This window comes from Lutra lutra, chromosome 4, assembly GCF_902655055.1.
Source record: "Lutra lutra chromosome 4, mLutLut1.2, whole genome shotgun sequence".
Lineage (NCBI taxonomy): Eukaryota > Metazoa > Chordata > Mammalia > Carnivora > Mustelidae > Lutra > Lutra lutra.
In genome coordinates this window covers 95,399,215-95,413,653 of record NC_062281.1, presented here as the reverse complement: position 1 = coordinate 95,413,653, position 14,439 = coordinate 95,399,215, and positions in this window count along the sequence as shown.

Below are 14,439 nucleotides of genomic sequence, written 5' to 3'. Positions count from 1 at the left end.
CACCCCTTAATATTTCCTGCAGTGTCAGCTTGGTGGTTCCATACTCTTTTAAGTCTTGCCAGTCTTGGAAACTCTTTATCTCTCCATCCATTTTGAATGTCAGTCTTGCTGGATAAAGTATTCTTGGTTGCACGTTCTTCTCATTTAGTGCCCTGAATATGTCTTGCCAGCCCTTTCTGGCTTGCCAGCTTTCTGTGGACAGGTCCGACGTTATTCTGATGGGCTTTCCTCTGTACGTAAGGAGCTTCTTTGTCCTAGCTTTCAAGAGATCCTGTCTACAATTATGAGTCCTCATTCTTACTCTCAGGTGTCTTGAGATCTTTGTAGATTCTGTAATCTTGCGGGGAGACCATTCTGCCTCTAGTACATGAATGCTGGTTCCATTCACTAAATTGGAAAAGTTTTCACGGAGAATTTGGTCAACTGTATCTTCTAGTCTTCTTTCTTTCTCCTCCCCCTCAGGGATTCCAATAATTCTGACCTTGGAACATTTCATGGCGTCATCTATTTCCCTAATTCTGCTTTCGTGGCTTCTAAGCAGTTTGTTCCCAAGCTTCCTCCTGATCCTTTCTCTCTGTTTGTCCTCCAGATCACTAATTATATCTTCTGTCTCAGTTACCCTAGCTTTTAGAGAATTAAATTAGATTGGAACTCATTGAGAACATTGTGAACATCATCCCTGGTACCTTTCAGTTCTGCCCTAATCAATTCCATTTTGTCATCAATGGCTTTCTCCAACCTAGGTATTGCCTGGATAATTGTTAGCCTGAATTCCCTTTCCGACATATTGTCTATGTCAATAGCCATTAGCTCTGTTGCAGAAGGCCCAGCCTCTGAATTTTTCTTCTGTTGGGCATTCTTCCTCCTAATCATTTTGGTGAGAGATGGCTGAACAAATGTAGCTGAATGTATGGTCCATGGTGCAGGCAAGGTGCACCCTGCAATGCTTCTGAGCAATCAAGAGTCCCCACCCAAACGAAAGAAAAATGAAAGAGAGGAAAAAGAAAAAGAGAGAGGGAGAGAGAGAGAGAGAGACAGGAAAAAAAGAAAGATAAAATAAAAGAGAAGGCCCAACCCAAATGGACCCCAAGGTAAGATTTATGAAGTATAGAAACAGAAACAGACAAACAAAAAGACTGATAAAAGTGGATGACAAGAGAAAAAAATATATATATATATATAAGCAAAACAAAAAAAGAAGCTCGTCAAAAAGAACCCCAAGTATAAAATTTATACACTACTAGGACAAACACAAATACACAGAAACACTGGCAGAAGAAAAAGATGGGAGAGTGGTTATAAATTCTCAGTGTGGGCGAGGAAGTTTATTTTGATTCTTCCCGGATGTATCTTCATATCTTTGTTAAAGGACTCAACTTTGCTAAGATAAAGGGGGATTAAAAATTGGTTTACCTATAGGGGTAGCATCGATTGAGGAAAGGGGGTTACCCTGAAGCTTAATGCTATATGAATATTAAAAAATAAAAATAAAAAATAGAATAAACTAAACTAAAAATTAAATTAAAAAAATTAAAAATAGAAAAGCAAAAGAGAAACACAGGTACATGTATCAAAAGTTCAGGTTAAAAGGTTATTATGGAATTTGATGTACTGGACACCTCACTGTTATGTTAAAAGGGTAAAAAATTATCTATAGGGGTGCCTGGGTGCCTCAGTGGGTTAAAGCCTTTGCCTTTGGCTCAGGTCATGGTCTCAGGGTCCTGGGATCAAGCCCCTCATTGGGCTCTCTGCTCTGTAGGGAGCCTGCTTCCTCCTCTCTCCCTGCCTGCCTCTCTGACTACTTGAGATGTCTATCAAATAAATAAATTAAATCTTTAAAAAAATTATCTATAAAAAAATTGATCCAGAATAGTGGGAAAGAACCAAAAATAAAAAATAAAAGTTGTATCTATGAAGTAGTGGCGGTTGTTCTCTTGTCTTTTTTGTTGTTGGCTTTCTGGGGGAGGGGCCTGTCATGTGGGTTTTCAGGCAGTATTCCCTGAGTTAAGTCCTCCTGCCCCCATCAAGAGGGTGGGCTCTGAGGAAACCGGTTTTTTAGGCTTTTGTTCACTGGAGGTTTTTTTGTTTGTTCATTTGTTTTCTCTCATCTTGACAGCTTTTGATGATTTTTGGAGGTTTAGAGGAAAGCAAACTGCACCCAGACCTCCCTCTCAGAGAGAAGCCTCAGTCTTTTCCCCTATGGGTGCTCCAGAGCACATAAGTTCCCCCTTGGCTGCTGGCAGAGCAAGTTCCCAGTCGAGGTCCCTGGGGACACAGGAACTCCTGCTTTTACCCAAAACCACGACAGCAGCGGCTGTCTGGGTGGCTCCAGAGCGTCAGAGAGGTCCCAAGCAGTGATTGCACACTGAGATTTTCCCACTGTCCCGGGATGGGAGCGCTCAGACTTTCTGGGTCCGAGAGCACCAGGCTGGCGCCTGCACGCACCTCTCTCAGGGGACGGTGTGGGGCGCAACTCAGACTCTGATAGCGCGGCATGGTGCATGCGTGGAGAGTGCAAAAGGCTGTGGTTCTGCCTGCTGGTGAGGCTCCCAGTCCCTCACAGGAGCTGTCACCCAAGCGCTCTCAGGCACGCTCCCGGCTCAGGGACCAAGACCTGGTTTCTTCGCTGCACTCTCTCTGGCTCAGCGCCAGGGGTGGCTGTCCTTGGTCCGGGGACTTAAGCCCCTGTCCCCAACCTCCCCGATTCCCACAATTTCCCCCCATGATCCTTTGCTCTTTTTGAGTGCTTTCAACCAGACTCCAAGTTAATGCTGGTCCCCAGTCACAGGGCACTCTCGTATTGGGGTATTACTTTCCAGTGGGTTGCTTCTGGTGGCTCCCTCCCCCTTTTGTTTATCTTCCGATATCAGTCCGATGTTCCCACTCCGCTTTATCTGTCCACTGGTGTCTTCTGCCCCCGTAGAGATCCAGAAGTATATAATTCTAATCTCAGGCTGATTTCATGGGTGATCAGAGTTCTTTGGTAGGTAATCAGCTCCTTTTAGGGTATAGGTTGAAAGGGCGCCTTCTTGTTCCCCATCATCTTGTCTCCACAAGGCAGATTCTTGAAGAAGTATCTGTACACCTCTGTACATAGCAGCATTATTCACAGTAGCTAAAATGTGAAAGCAAAGTGTCCATCAACATGTGAATGGATAAACACAATGCGATACACACACACACACACACACACACACACACACACACACAGGAATATTATTCTGATTTAAAAGGAAGGAAAGGAAACATTTTTTTGGAAGGAAAGGAAATCTGATAAATGCTATAATATGGATGAACCTTGAGGACATTACGCTACATGAAATAAGCCAGTCACAAAAAGACAAATACTATATGATTTCACTTATCTGAGGTACCTAGACTAGTTAAAATCAGAGACAGAAAGAACGGTGGTTACCAGGAGCTGCACATGGGGGAAATAAGGTGTTCTTGTTTAAAATAAGTATAAAGTATAAAATTTATACTTGAGTATAAAATTTCAGCTTTATAAGATGAAAATAGTTCTGGAGGTAAATGAATTTAATATCACTGAACTATACCTGGAATAACTATTAAGATGATAAATTTATTTTTATTTTTTAAGGATTTCACTTATTTATCTGAAAAAAAGAGAGCAGGCACATGTGTGTGTGTGGGGGGGTCACTGAAGGAGAGGGACAAGCAGACTCCCCATGGAGCAGGAAGATTGATGCAGGACTCAGTCCCAGGATACTGAGATCATGACCTGAGCCGAAGTCAGACACTTAACTGACTGAGCCAACCAGGTGCCATGATAAATTTATATTATTTTATCACAATAAAGAATGTGGGGGAAAGATGAAGTGTATATTTTCTAATAATTTCATTTATACTTTACTGATTTTGTCAACCTGGTTGGCCTTTTTTCCTATATTTTCTTAAGAGGAAAATATCTGCTTATGCCCTTCAAAATAACTAATGTTCTTTTCATAGGGACCCTGGTTTCCAGGAATCATTAAATGAACTCACAGTGTTGTCCCAGCCCCCAGAATATGCACAGATGAAGGTACAATGGATTTCCAATTACCCCTGCTCTTGCTCTTTCTGGGTACCCTTTTACACAACAACCCTGAAAGCTGTTGACTTGGATGGTTGTGGACTGGAGTCTTTTCTGGTTTGGTGTTCTAGTCCTTCCTTTCATATCCAATGACAATTGAACATCAAATAGTCCCCAAATAGTTATTTAGTCAAAGGTGAGGAAAGGCCAACACAAATGCTCTCCAAATATACCAAAGGACTAAAGAATTGGAAACAAAAAACTTCAAGTCATAATTAAAAGAATTTAAACTTACCGAGCAACATTGGACACCAGTTAATAGTTTGTTTTCTCCCCAAACTCTTATATTCTTTCCTGTTTCAGAGTCAAAGAAATTAATGCTCTAAACTGCTTCATGAATATTACCAACAGATCAACTCCCTCTCCCTTAGGATCTTAGTGTTTATGGCTATGTTAGATAATTATAAGCAGAAACTCTCCTTCTTAGGTGACTTTGAATTCATCTAAGAAGTGAGCATAGTGTATGGCACATACTCAGTTTTCAAAAAGTACTTTTTAAAGGAACAAATGGCCTAATAATCAGGACACATGTCATGGCAATTATCTGTTTGATATGTTGATATACAAATTATCTAATTTTTTAAAACCCAATTGACAGGGTTGAATGTTTCCTGAGCTGTCTTAGTTTTGCTTCCACCACGAGGAAAAGAAAAAAAAAAGATAGTAAAATAAACCCTTTCTTTAGACAAGTAAATTCTTTTTTAGACAACAAGGTATTTACAGTACTTAAACTGCCATTTCTCCTTTTCTCCAGTTCTGGCTGATTTTATGCATGTCATTGTGGATTCAATTCTGCAAGAGAAAAATGTTGTATTCTTTTTTAATCTGCTTTTTACTTTGATCAGCTTCTCAAAACACCTGGGGACTAATGTGGACCACCCAGAGGAACGCTATCTGAAACCTACAACAGTTCATGGTAGTGTAAGATCAATGGTTGTCACTATGGTCTTGAGATATTATTTCATCTCTGCCATTATGTGGCTCTGACATTGACCAGGTCACTTAACTTCTCTGTACCTCTCTTTCATAAAGACCCTAGGGTTATTAAGAGGTTCAAAAGAAATAATGTATTTTTAAAAATTTATACTTTTAAAAATATAAAATGTAATGAAATTATAAGGCATTATTACAAACTTTTATAAAGTAGAGTCTTACAGATTAAACAAAGTCTTATGGGTCCTTGTGACCACCCACGCTGCCAACTGTGGAAAAAAGGAGAAGTTTTTTGTTTTGTTTTATTTTGTTGCTGTATTCTTTGGCAAAAAGGCAACTCATCTGGCTGCTAGAACCATAGTAGAAGCAGCAGCCTCCATTTGGTAATCAACTATCCATATCTCTAAAATCTCTCATACTTCCAGTGACCAGAAGTCACATTAAAAATCCACATGCTTGGTTCTTCCCCTACTTACTTCAGATTGTGTGCTAAGCATATGGGACAGCAGATCTAAGTGTTTAAATCCACAATTTGGTATAAAAAGAAAAATTTTTAGAATGAATACCACCTTCCTCCATAATATGCAGGCCTAATGGTTATTACAATCTTGAAGGAATTCTCTCTAGGCAACTAATTTTGTGGATATTCCTGTATGGCATATTTCCTCATCTTTAGTCTCCTTGAGAATATCTGATATAACAGATTTCTTAGATTAATCTCCTTGGGTTTATAAATGATGGAAACGTAACTCAAAGTAGCTTAAACAAAAAGGGGAATTCACTGACTTATGAAGTCCGGGACTTATTTTAACACTGACTTATTCCTGTGATAGAAATATTTCCCCAGGGACGCCTGGGTGGCTCAGTTGGTTAAGCAGCTGCCTTCAGCTCAGGTCATGATCCCAGTGTACTGGGATCGAGTCCCACATCGGGCTCCTTGCTCGGCAGGGAGCATGCTTCTCCCTCTGCCTCTGCCTGCCATTCTGTCTGCCTGTGCTTGCTCTCTCTCCCTCTCTCTCTCTGACAAATAAATAAATAAAATCTTTAAAAAAAAAAAAGAAATATTTCCCCATAATCAATTTCAAGCTACCAGTGTAACATTACAGACTGTGAAGCGGAGAAGAAAGGTACACAACTGGCTCCAGTATGAGCCAACTGAGCCCACCTCTGCTTACATGCTAGCATGGTGCCGTGTGTCAGTTACGGAGTTAAACACAGTAGAGCATGGCCCTCTCCTGACACGTAGGATGAGAAGGGAAGAAGGGGACTTTTAACATTAATGACATTAAGAAATTGCTAGATGCCTGGCACTTGTTTCCGTTCTCCATTTGTTATAAGAGCTTAGACTCTGAATCCAGACTGCTTGAACTTAAACATCAGTGTTACAGTTTGCTTAGCATTTGATTTTGAGCAAGTTATTTAACCCATCTGTGTCTCGGTTCCCTAATCTATAGAAAAGAGTAGTAATAACATCTGCTTTATGATGTTTTTTGGTAAATGAAATGAACTGGTACATGTAAACATTTAGAATAATTTCATTCATGATGATTACTCATCAAGGATTCAGTGTTCTCACATTATTATTGCAATTTTCTAATCCTTTAAAAAGAGTCCTTTAAAAAAATAAAAAGATAAAAATAAAGAGTCCTTTGACTGATATGTACAATTATCTCCAGGGAAGAAACTGAGAGGTTAAGTGGGTTTCCCAAAGACAAATACAATACAGTTAAGTTGGTATTTGATCCTGAGTCTGTATAATTCCAAGTTTCACACTTGCTGTACATACCACACTATAAGCAACAGCACTATTTATCATAAGCTGAACCAGTAGCTTTTATTAAAATTTAATTTAATTTTTTCACTGTTTCAAAATTCATTGTTTATGTACCACACCCAGTGCTCCGTGCAATATGTGACCTCCTTAACACCCACCACCAGGCTCACTGATCCCCTCACCCTCCTCCCTTCCAAAACCCTCAGTTTGTTTCTCAGAGCCCATAGTCCCTCATGCTTCATCTCCCACTCCGATTTCCCCCAATTCACTTTTCCTTGCATTCTCCCAATATCCTCTATGTTTTAAATATGTTTTCTAATATATTGGATTAGAATAGTACAATGGATTGGGATTTTTTACTTCCACTTTACAGATAAGAAAACTGAAGGTCAGAGGGTTAAGTAACTTTTAAGGTTATATGGCCAGTTGGGATTTGAAGCAAGTCTGCCAGATTCATAGAAGTGTAGTTTTAATTACTCTGTTAAATGACTTACAACTATTTTTACCATTATTTGGAGCCATAGTTTTTCATCTTACTCTGACAAAATATATGGATCGTGGGTAATGTGGAAAAATGCCATTTAAGAGATAGGAATCTAATGCATAACAGCAACAGATAGAAGGGAGGGGATTTAGTTTGTGTTTTCCTCACTGTAGGGTGAGAGGACTTCACAGAGAAGGTGGCATTTTAACTAGATCTTGTTAGATAAATTTTAATAGGATGATGCTGGTGGGGTGTGCATTTCTTATATAAGAAACTACCAGAACAAAAGCATGAAGGCCTGAGATTATGTGTATATTTGGTGAGTAGCATGAGTATCAGACAGACTAGAGAGGCATTATGGAATGGGCAGCTGATATAAAGGTCAGCCTTGATTGTAGAGGGTTTTTCTGAGCACCACACTAAGGAATTTTGGCTTAGTTATTTGGCATTAGGAAGCTCCTGAAGGTTTTTGAGAATGGGAATTAGATGAACAGGACTGTATTTAGGAAAACAAGGCTTGTAGCAATATGTAGGGTAGACTGGAGGGGAAGGAGTCTGGAGCCAGAAAGATGAGTTATATGTTATTGCAATGCTTATGCAAGAGATTATGAAAGCCAGAATTAGGGTGGAGTTGGATGGCAAGGGATGATTCTGAGAAATACTAAGAAATATTAACAGGAGCATCCTCACTAATTAAAAAACAACTGCATGCATAATCTACTGGTGGTACATCAGTAACAACATTTTAATTCACTACATCTTTATTGAGCCCTTGCTAGAAACAGGTGTTATATTAGGCACTGTCAGGGATATAAAGATAAATATGAAAGAATTTCTAACCAAATACTTTTTTTCATTACCTACTATTTGCCATGTACTATTCCAAGCTTTTTGCTTGTATTTTCTAAATTAATCCTCATAACATTATATAGCATAACATTATATAACATAATAACCATAACAACATAGTTACTATTATTTTCTCCAATTTGCAGAGGAGGACACCAAAGGTCAGAGAGGTAGAATGACTTGCTCAAGACTACACGATATTCCTAGTACCTTGCACAACACACAAACAACCATTATTAGTATAGGCCAAGGCATTCCTCTCTGGCCTAGACAGTTGCATTAGCATGTTAGCTGGTCTTTGCACTTCTACTCTTCCCTTAATATGTCTTCTTCACTCGGCAACCAGAATAATATTTTTAAAAACAAATATAAGTCACTCCCTTGCTTAAAACTTTTCTGTGGTTTCCTACTGTGCTTACAATATAACCCCAGGTCCTCTCCTCAGACCACCCCACCCTGCATAATTGGCCCCTGACCATTGGCCATCATGGTTCAACAACACTCACTTTTTTTGCAGGCTCTGGAATATTCTAAGAACTTCTCCACCTCAGGGCCTTTGTAAATGCATTTTCTCTACCTAGCATCACCCCCATTCTTTTTCTTTTAGCAAGACAAAACACACTCATGGGGGGAGGGAAGGGAAAGGGCAGAGGGAGAAAAAGAATCAGAAGCAGTCTCCACACCCAGAACAGAGCCAAAAGCAGGGCTCAATCTCATGACCCTGAGATCATGACTTGAGCTGAGATCAAGAGTCAGATGTTTAACCGACTGAGCCCCCCAGGTGCTCCAACGACCTCATCCTCATTCTTTATCATCTAAAATTCTTACTTACACTTTTTGTTTTTGTGTGTTTATTCTTTTGTTATCTGAAGAATCATACTGCACCATACTGGGCACTGGGACAAAAGGAAAAATCAGTAATATTGATCCTAATGTTATTTAATGTTTTTATTTGTTTCTACATGGAATTTTTGCATTGATTTTTATTTTTTAATATTGCATTAAGATATTATTGATCTTGATTATTGAGGTCTTTGGGTACCCCCTTAAAACTTTTACACTAGAGGCAAGTGCCTCACTCTCCTCATTCTTGTTCTACTCTTGGTTATCTGTCTGACTAACCTTCAAGCTTCAGGATAGAGAAACCATGTTTGTTTTATTCACTATTGCATCCAATGTATGTAGCAGAGTGACTTGCACAGAAAGAGCAAAAAAGAAATTTGCTGAATAACTGAATGAATGTCCAAATGTATCATCATATTTCATCATCATTTAACCCTGTATTTGGGTATTCTCTCCTGTTCATAGATGAAAAAAACATGCTTAAAGACGTTAAGCACCTGTTTAAGATAGGTACACAGTTAATTAGTAAACAGATGGGCTGAAATTAGAATCCAAGTCTCTGACGTCAGACCCAGGGCTTTCCTAGTTCACAAGCCCCTATCCCGAGGTCTTTTCAAACAAAAGCTAAATAGACATTTACCAGACTACTGCAGGAGTTTCTGGATTATATGGAAAGTGGACTAGTTGACTTACCAGTTCTCTTCAAATACTTAATGTTATTTAATTCTATCATAATCTCCTTAAAATATGACCCACAGCCTCTGGCCTGAATAGAACTTGGTAAACTCAGTGTATTCATCTGCAAAGCAGGAAAACAGCACCCATCTAACTAACTTGTTGAGAGCATTAAATATCAGTTGCCTAATACAGTCTGCCATATAATAGATGTCAAATATCATTAATATCAATAATAATAAAAATAATCAACTTTGGTAAAAGTAAGACCCTGGAGGTTGAGAGTAAAATAATGTCTCTTTCCCTCTACTTCCATAGAAAGTATCAGTTTTCCAGTTGGAAGAAGAGAATTAGAATCGCTATGTGACTTCTGTACTTGCCTTCCTGATTGGAGGCTAGTCAAACCTGTTTGGAAGTTGAGAGTCTTAGGCTCTGAAAGTAGCAGAATTAGAACCAGAAACAAGACCACCTGGTTTTCACCTAACACTCTGGCCTCCTTAGTTTCTCAAGTGGAACCAATTTCCAGTAGCCTGTAACCAAGCCCTCTTTCCTGGCCCTTCTCTTTTAGGCAATGAGGTGACCTGGTGCTTGAGAGGAACAGAGAGGAGCCTCCACTTTACGAAGAACTTCTCTCCAGTAAAAGCAGCATTACCTATAAAACATCTCCACATGGGAAGGAGGGAGAAGAATGATGTTTTATCTCCTGACAGTAAAGCCAGAATGAGTGTTTCAAGGGTGAGAGTATGGTTTAAATCAGTTGAGGTTGCACATGGGAGCCTCTTGGCTCCTCTCTTTCACCTTTTCTTATGCCAGAATCTTACTCCAAGAAGGCTGAATGAGGCCAGTGATAGAATTATATCCAGTGCAATACTCACCCCTGGGGTCAATTTCATAACCTCTAGAATGGTGTGGGTCTTCTAGCAGACACCTAATAAACACATGTTGAGTGACTGATAAAACCTAAGTGTATGATGGACAACTTTACACACATACTCACACATTTACAGGCCTCTGGTATGAGACATCTGTCTTCAGATACTTTCTCCTTTGAATTCCCTTTTATGTTTTTTCTTTCACTTTCTTGGTTAATTTCTTTGCCTTCTCCTATCTTTTCATACATTCACACTTACACATGCATGTGTGGGCACACAAACACATACATGCACATATCCCTTGAGATAAAAAAGAGGTACAATAGATCAATTTTACTTACACTTTAAGCAAACTTCAGACTGAAGTGTGAGGTACTGCAGCAAAATTTCCTATTCTGCTGCTAGTTTGTCACAAAAAATGAAAGATAGGCTTGACTGAGTTTGCTTCAATATCTAGGTAATTTAACATTCTATATCATTTTAGAATGAGCTGACAAGGCATAATGGCTATTCAAATCTAAGGGAAGCACTTAGAGCAGATTGTGAGACCAGAAAATAAACAGAGGAGAAAATGAGGTAGGAATATGTATTAACAAGGTGACAAGATAGATCAAGGGCAAAATAAAGTGGAGGCAGAATAGAGAGAGGCTAGAAAATGTAGGTGCTTACATAGCTCTTATCACTAAAAACAATGTGATCTGATAGACAACATAAGAGACCCACTGTGTATTTTATGTCACAGTGAATACAAGTACCCAATAGCCATGGGGACACAGTGGAGGATATGTAAGATAATATCAAAGTATATACTATGAGGTAAAACAAAACAAACACAAAATAAAACAAAAATCAAAAACAAGACAAAAAAAACTTTGTGTGCAATGTAAAGGAGCCCACAGACAGGTAGCCGGCTGGAGATCTGCCAGTGCATAAGTAACTGTACCCCAAGCCACAGGGACTGGCACTTGATGTGGGGCTGCCAGGTAAGAACAAGGCATGCCCCAAAGTGACAAGAAGTCACTTTGGGGCAGTGTAGTTCATTACAAAAATGGCCCTATTGCAATGTAAACTTTAAGCTTATCTCTTCAAGAGGTATAATCTATTCTCCATCCATTGATTCTCCACCCATTTGACCATTTAACTTATTTTGTCATGTTGCAAGTGGATGCTTGACAATAATGCACTCACTGGGGCTTGCCTCTTCTCCTTTGCTTTTCTTGTTGGAACCCTGACTCTCACCACCTGTGAAGATTTCCAGGCTAGCTTGTTGAATGACCGAAGCTTTTCCCTGCAACCTTAACACTCAAGCTTAGTTTATTAGTCTAGGAATTTGTCTAGGAATTTGGGGATAATAATTCAGTAAACAGAAGAACTCAGTGTTAGGAAAAAACTAGGAGACCAGTAACAAGAACTTGAATAAAAGGTGAAGAGGAACAAGATCTCAGAAACAAGCAAATTTGTAAGATTTTGGAAACTTGCAATACGGTTAGGCAGTCTTAAAAGTGAAAAAGTTTAACAACATAATGCAGACTAAAATTTATTAACTGCCTCCAAGATCAGGTAAGGATTCTTGCCAGGAACCTTGAGTTTTAAAATTTTCCTACCCATTTCTTTTATGATTATTATGCACAAGAGTTATCCAAAATCTTTTCCAAACTCCTCAGGAGCTAAATCGCACTTCACTTTTCTTGCTCTCTTTCCTGAGAATCTTACCTCCCAGGTCACAAAGAGAACAGAAGCCCCCAAATAAGGACTCAGTCAAAGTTCTTCCACAAAATGTATAGACTTAACCAAGGACATCCAGATTTGCCTCCATCTTTCCCACATGATGGAAGCAATGTCCTCCTTGTCCCTGACCTTTCTCATCCTACCTGTGCTCTAGATCTACCAAGAAGTTTTCTATCACTTATCCTCTTTCCATTTCTTCACTCTTTCCTTTTACTCAGTTTTTCCCATCAGAATGGAATATTCCAATAATTTCTATTTTTAAAAGCCTCCCTTATTCCATTTTCTTCTTGTGACCACCCTGTTTTTCTCTTCCACTTTACTAACAACTTTGGAAAAAGTGGTTCACTTATTACTCTTATGTCCTCCTCTCATTTAGCTTCCAAACTTTTTTTTTTTAACTTCTTCCCTCAACACGCCATGAAATTCTCTCACCCAAAGCTGAGGACCAGATTAAGCCTGACATATGCAATGATATTAACCTTATTCTTCCTAAGTACATGTGAAAGGTCACAGAAATCTGCCAGACTTTCTAGTTTCCCTCAGGATATTTTCCTGGAAGTGATCTACAACTTCTCCAAACTAGAGGGTATCTGCTCAATTATTTATTAGGAATAGTCCTCCTTGGTTTAAGAATAAAAAGGATGGACTACAAGGCTAGAGCTGAATTTTGGTCAATCGTGAGGGATCTGTATGGTATTGAGCTTCTTTATAACTGAGAAGTCATAGCCAGAAGGTTACCTACTTTTTAAAAGGCCATGTAAATACCATTAGTCCAAAAATATTCCCTGGGTTTGAGTCTAGGAGATCAGTATTGATGGGAAGAGAAAGAGTAGATAGTCTAAGTTTTGCATCTGGGAGTTAATCATATCTAGAAAGGGCCATGCAATAGGTTTTTCCACTGAATCTTGTAACCTACAAGTTCGAAACACTCACATGTCTGATTTTACTTGCCACCCTGCTGGTGCCAACCTGTCTGGTTTACTCAAGTTTTTGTCATCAGCCTCCTGTCACAGGTTTGTTCCATGAAAAATTAATTTCCAATCAAACCCAGCAGCAGAAGAGAAAAGAAAAGGGAGTTCTTTTGTTTCCAACTTCTGCAATTCAGGAAAATACAAAAAAAGGAGAATTGGAATAGCCAGATTGCTGAAAAACTACATCCAGAAATAAATCTTCCTAAACATTAAAAGAAGAACTCATAGAAAAGCAAATAGGCAAGGCCCTTTAAGAGCTATTTAAACAGGGGAAATTTCAGAAATCAATAGGCAACACTGAAAATAAATATCTATGTTAAGTGAGTAAATATAATGTACTACTGTTACCTAACAAAAGAAAATGTCTTTCCAATTGGATAACAAAGCAGAACTCACATTTATACTAAATACAAGACATGCACTTAAAGTTACTGAAAAAGACTGATAATCAAAGACTGTGCAGATATACAGTAAGTGGATGCAAAAAAAAGGTGACGATCTAATCTTAGCACAAGATTAAATTCAAGTTTAAGAAATTAGAAAACAAAGAGTACTCTATAATGTTAAGTTTCCTATCAAAAATAACTACAAAACAGTTATAGTTAGGGGCGCCTGGGTGGCTCACTCAGTTGGGCATCCAACTATTGATTTCAACTCAGGTCATGATTTCAGGGTCATAGGGTTGAGCCCTGTTTTGGACACTGCAGTCAGCAGAGAGTCCGCTTGAGATTCTCTCTCTCCATCTCCCTTCACCCCTTCTTCCCACTTATACTCTCTTTTTTCTCTCTCTAAAATAAATAAGTCTTCTTTAAAAAGTACAGTTTCAGCAAATAATTTAACATCCAACATCATAAAGCAAAAATGATAGAAGATAAAAAGGAAGAACTGGTAGAAACAAACTAGTGATAACAGTCTTTAATTACTCCATCTATAATAACTCTAATCTATATAAGTCTCTGACCACGACAGATCAAAAGCCCACAAAATATTTCCACAATTAACCAAATATTAAAGCACAAAGAAACTTCAAAAATTCCCCAAAGTGGAAACTTTGTAGATTATATACTTTAACATAATATAGTAAACCTGGAAATTAACATCAGGGCAGAACACAAAAATATCCCACCACCTATAAATTAAAATTCTTAGTTAATGAATTCTTTTTTTTTAAAGATTTTATTTATTTATTTGACAGACAGAGATTTCAAGTAGGCAGA